The 5,837-nt window shown below is 34.8% G+C and overlaps 1 pseudogene; it reads left to right on the top strand.

The window, feature by feature from the left end:
* The first annotated feature begins 1,643 nt into the window (after window positions 1–1,643).
* Window positions 1,644–5,128, top strand: LOC119507722 (annotated as a pseudogene).
* The last annotated feature ends 709 nt before the right edge of the window (window positions 5,129–5,837 follow it).

Raw genomic sequence — 5,837 nt, forward strand, 5'->3', positions numbered from 1 at the left:
GGACTCACTAAATATGTTCCATCCCACTGCCACTCAAATCAATGATGAGGACAATGGTTTGCATTTCATAAACAAAGCATTATCTCAGTTAAATTCATTTCTTAGATTGTGATCTGCTTTCTTGTTTTTCCTTTTAGTTTTCACTGGGTGATTTTCTTAGTCTCAAAACTCTGTGGTCCAGCTCCTAAAGTTGCCAGCTGAAGTTAGACATATATGTCATGACAGTCTTCCAAAGTCTAAAAAAAGCAGAAATTCAGTGATGTGAGAGCTTGAAGAAAAGGAAAGTTGACAAAGAATGGCAAAAAGTGGATTGGTTCTTGACAGTTCTAGAGATAGAATTTCTACATTATGATGATGATTTTCATCTTTTCCATTCCTGGAAATGGAGAATAATTTTGTGTATTATAATTGCATATGCTTCACAATTGAATTTTCTTGATTTCTTATAAATCACTTATATAAATAAATAAACAAAAAATGAGGCTTTTGAAATTAATCAGTAATGGAATTTTAATTATTTATAGGGAGAAATTACTTAATCACTCTCTACTTTCCCCATGCCAACTTTGAAATGTATCCTCTTATTCCCGTTCTCTCTCTCTCAGCATTTATATATATTTATATATAGACACTATCTCCCCACTCATATACAAACCCCATAACTTAGGTATAACTTACATATATATATACACATACACACACATGTGTAACTTAGTGATTTATATACCTATTCACATGTATACATACACATACATACATGTGATTTTTTAAACAAGTTTCTCATGTGTGTTACCAAAGTTTGTTGTGAAAATTTGAGGACTGCTGATTTATTTAGATATGAAGATTTAGGAAATAAGGCTTCATAATTTAGATTCAATTGACTGACAAATTTCACCTAACACTGTTTCTGTGTTTCTTATGAAACAGCAATTCTGGCAATGGAATCAATCTTTTATTTTAGTAATGAATCCTTTTCTGGGAGTTAAACAGCCTCCAAACACTTTTTGTCATATACCTGGAGTTTCTTGTTCCTACTTTTGCCATTTATCCTCTCTTCCAACTCACTTCCTATCAGTTTGCCTCAGCTGGATTTTATTTGCCAACAGTAGCTGATCTCTTTATGTCTTACGCTAGGAAATGATGATACTAACAGGGTAAATGAAGAATAGCTATGCCACAGCATGCCACTTCTAGAGAACATTGTGCTCTTGGCAAGGGGCTGACAAGGCAACGCGCCAAGCACAGAAGATGACTTCCCTTCTTCCATGCAGAAAGCACTTCTCTTCAGTTTACCAGTACCTCCCTTCAGGACCATCTTTCATTCACCTTTTTTATGAGGTTGCCTTTCCCCTTTTGCATTTTGATTATTTTCTATTTCCTCATTAGAAAGGATTAGAATATATAGATAGATATTCCTTCATTTTTTCGTTCATTCAGTTGTTAGCGACAGCCAGTTCTATTTCAGGCACCATGTCAGACAGTGGTAAACATGGCAACATTCTTGCTCTCAAGGAACTTTCAGACTGTTGTGAGAGAAAGAGAAATTAAACAAGTAAATAAATAAGACCATTTCAAATAAAGATAAACCTATGAAAGAAAGAAAGCAAAGGAATGGAATAGAAAGTAACCAATGTTGAGGCGGGATGCAGCAGCATATGATAAAGGTAAAAACTTAGAAATGGAAGTTAGGTCAAGATTATAGAATTCTTATGATGTCAGGGGAGGCATTTACAATTGCACCTCTGAGAATTCACCTAGAGAAATTATATGAACAAAGTAGTGTTTGGGGGATTAAATAATGTTTGTAGGAATGCAATTAGCTCAGCATTTAGCATACTGTAGAGACTCTATAAAATGTTAAATTTTCTTCCTCTTTGCAGAATTATTCTCATGGTTAGATTAATGTCTAACCAATTTAAAATTAAAGGCTCATAATCATCAACCATTGTGGATTGAAATCTATTTGGTGCCATTAAGTAAAATTATTTAAAAATACATTTTTCTTCTTTCAGTTATAATGCTAGTCAATCTATGCATGTCATATTTTATTTGGATTACAAACTTTGAGAGAGTAGACTACTATAGTTTTAGCATTAAAAATGAAGCTGATTATATACTTAGTGATTACTAATTTACTATTGATTAAGTATTAAAAGAATCATTGAGGTGCAATTGATAAGATAAGATTAGAACCAGAATTTATTAACTATAATGATCTGCAACTTGATACTCCTTTCTGGCCTTCACTTTTCAGCCTCATGGTTACTAAAATCCTTTCTTTCTCCATGAGGTTGAGGGTATTATGATTCTTCATAAGTGTGGCTTACTTGAAAAACAATATTTAGCAGATATATGTAGAGGACTTTCTTATGTAATTTAAAATTTGCTCAGTTGGTTCTTTGTTTAATTCAATTTTATTTCCACAGCTCTTCAGGGCATTATTTGAGCATTTAATGAATATTAATAACAATTCACCCAATTTGCTAGTCCAAGCGATTCACAATGACTCAGAGTCCCAGGAATGGGAACAAAGGAGACCACACATATAATAGGCGAGGGCCCTATGATGGCCCTGCATTTTCATGATCAGGAAAATGTAATTAGTGAAAGAACAAAGCTTCTGTGGGTATCTACTTGCTAATTAACCTATTCACAGTTAAATCAAGAAGAAACAAAACTTTTGGGAAAAGAGACTTTCCTTTGTTCAATAAAACTTTCAAGACTGCCATTTTTTATTTTTCATTTCTGTGATATTTCATAGTTTAGCTTAAAATCCGAAATGACTCTTTCTAATGTATAAAATCCAGTATTCAAACTTTGAAGTTCTCAACTCTTTTCAAGATTGTTCCAAATAAATTGCAGGGTGATATTTGCTTTTTGGTATATTAAGGTTTTGTTTTTTTGTTGTTAGCTTTAAAAATATTTCAAAATGCACTAGTCACTATCTTCCCATCCTTCACTATTACCATAAGATTTAGTTACTTAGATTTAATTCATTAGAGATGTTTAATATTTAATTCTAAAACCCAATGAAAGGACACCATTTAAAATAATAACATCTATTAAATATATTTATTTTAAGCAAACTATGAATATTATATTAAGAAATTAGTTTATATTTTTATACCTTCACTAAGCCCTTGATCATGTTCTCATGGAATCTGCCTTCTTGATTTTCCCTCTATTATGAGTGTTGTCAGTATAGTGGTGGCCCCATCATCATATCAATGACTCAGATTAGTTTATGTAGGACAAAAGGGAAAAGAATCTCAAATAATCCCCGAGTCAAAGTGCTAAAATAGTTTTGTCTCAGTCCTCTAACCCCCCAGACTCTAGAAGAGTTGGGGGAAGGAACAGTGTGCTACAGAGTTGCATTTGTAACATTACAAATTAAAGAAAGCTAAATTTTCAACTTCTCCTCAATTCTCAAATTCTCTATTAGCATAAAGTACTGATCACATATTTGTCCTAGGAGATTTTAAAGAAGATTGCATATTAAGATAATTTTCTCTTAAAAATACAAATTCTCATTAAGTAAATGGAAAAAGGGATTCCAATAACAAATTATTGCTAGAGTCAAACATTACATTTCTTTCATTCAGTGTTGGGTTTCATTATATTGGAAACTTGAAGAAGTTTGTCAACCGAGAAATAACAAACTAAGCAGCAAGGCAACAAAGGCATTTATTTGGTGTCTTAGAATTGCAATTCAGGGAGCACAGATTCAGGTAGCAAGCCAAACCATGTCCTGTCTTGGCATTTCCAAGCAAGGGTTTTTAAGGAAAAAGATTAGATAAGTTGTCTGTGCTTAGTTGCTATTTGGGATTCTTTATCTTGCGGTTTGTTTATGGTGTCCGGCTGCCTTAGGGTTTTGAGGAGCATTGTTGCTTGAGGTTTGTACGCTTTGGCAGTTTGTGATACCCAGCTGAGACGTAAGAACCACCTCCAGAACAACCTCCCCACTCCATTTAAAATCTCTTAGCCATAGTAACTATTTTGTTTTATTTCTTTTTACAAGTTCAGAAACAAGACTCTGAAATGCCATTTTTCTAGTTTGCATAACTCAACCCCCAAAACTATATCACTGGGGGAAGGCATGGGGGGGGGGGGGACCATGATGGCGGCAGCTTCCCAGGCGCGCGCTGTTTTCCTGCCTTCAGGCTTTGGAAGTCTGTACCAGGAGGAGGCAGTGGCTAGCGGTCCTGCGACCCAGAAAAATCCTGGAAGGAAAAAAAAAAAAAAAAAAAAAAAAGTCTTTGTATCCGTCTCTTGAAGACCTGAAAGTAGACAAAGTAATTCAGGCTCAAGCTGCCTTTTCTGCAAACGCTGCCAACCCAGAAGTTTTGCCAGAAGCTTCTGCTCCCATTGCTCAAGATGGTAGTTTCCATCCTAAACTGTATCCGGAGCTCTCTAAATATATGGGCCTGAGTCTAAATGAAGAAGAAATACATCCATATATGGCCATGGTCCCTGGAGAACCAGCGCAGGGTTTGGTTGTAAGGCCTTCCGGTGTAAACTATATGGTGGCTCCTGTAACTGGTAATGATATTGGAATTCAAAGAGCAGAAATTAAGCAAGGAATTCATGAAGTTATTTTATGTAAGGATCAAAATGGAAAAATTGGCCTCAGGCTTAGATCAGTAGATAATGACTTATTTATCCAGATAGTCCAAGCTAATTCTCTAGCATCTTTGGTTGGTCTGAGATTTGGAGATCAAGTACTCCAGATTAACTGTGAAAACTGTGTAGGCTAGAGCTCTGATAAAGCACACAAAGTGCTCCAACAGGCTTTTGGAGAAAAGATTACTATGACTGTTTATGACAGGCCCCTTTAATGAACTATTATGGTACATAAGGGTACTATTAGACATGTTGGCTTTATCTCAAAATGGAAAAATAACATCCATAGTGAAAGATAGCTCTGCAGCCAGAAACGGTCTTCTCACAGAACACAAGATCTGTGAAATCAATGGACAGACTGTCATTGGATTGAAGACTCTCAAAGGGCAGACCTACTGTTGACATCTGGGATTGTAGTTACTATTAAAATCATGCCTGCTTTTATCTTTGAACATATTATTAAATGGATGGCACCAATCTGATGGATCACACCATTCCTGAGGTTTAAAGGACAAGTCATAATGGAAACTTAGCTGAACTACTCCACTGCAATTTACCTCTTCAGCCATTTCTGTATTATGTACATGAAGCTTTCCAGGAGCCAAGGAGTATATGCATATGCTGCATGGAGATCTTTTGATCTTTCACATTGCTGGGAATCTTACTGTAAGATCTGATATCTTCTCCATACTTCAAGATAGTTGTAGTCTTATCCTGGTTTTACAGTTGTGAAACTTTCAAAATATACACAGATTTTCATGGAATAGTTTATCTACTGGAAAGTTGATGCTTTCTACAAGCTGTTTGATTAAGATGACTGATACAGGCTCCTAGCTTTGTGTTGGAACCAGTCAGCTTTATATAGTGAGTCCTGATCCTATTACTTTATTTATGTGTCGACATATTAAATTTAGAATGATTGCCTTTGGTAGACATTATGTATGTATAAGACATTAATTAATTAACACCAGTTTCATTCCTTTTAAGCAGCATTGTACAGTGGGTGTAGATTACAAAAGATTGTGATTATTATTAACTACCTTAACTTAATATGCTTGAACTGTCACGTTAACCATGTTATTTAAGCATCTAGAATAAAAACCAAAATATAATTAATTGCTGCCTTTATAAAATACAAAATGTAGTTCTATACTAAACTGAAATGTACACTAACCTATAACAGTTTCGTGGTACACATGGAGCTATGGCATAGCTAT

The sequence above is a fragment of the Choloepus didactylus genome, chromosome 13, assembly GCF_015220235.1.
Source record: "Choloepus didactylus isolate mChoDid1 chromosome 13, mChoDid1.pri, whole genome shotgun sequence".
Classification (NCBI taxonomy): domain Eukaryota; kingdom Metazoa; phylum Chordata; class Mammalia; order Pilosa; family Megalonychidae; genus Choloepus; species Choloepus didactylus.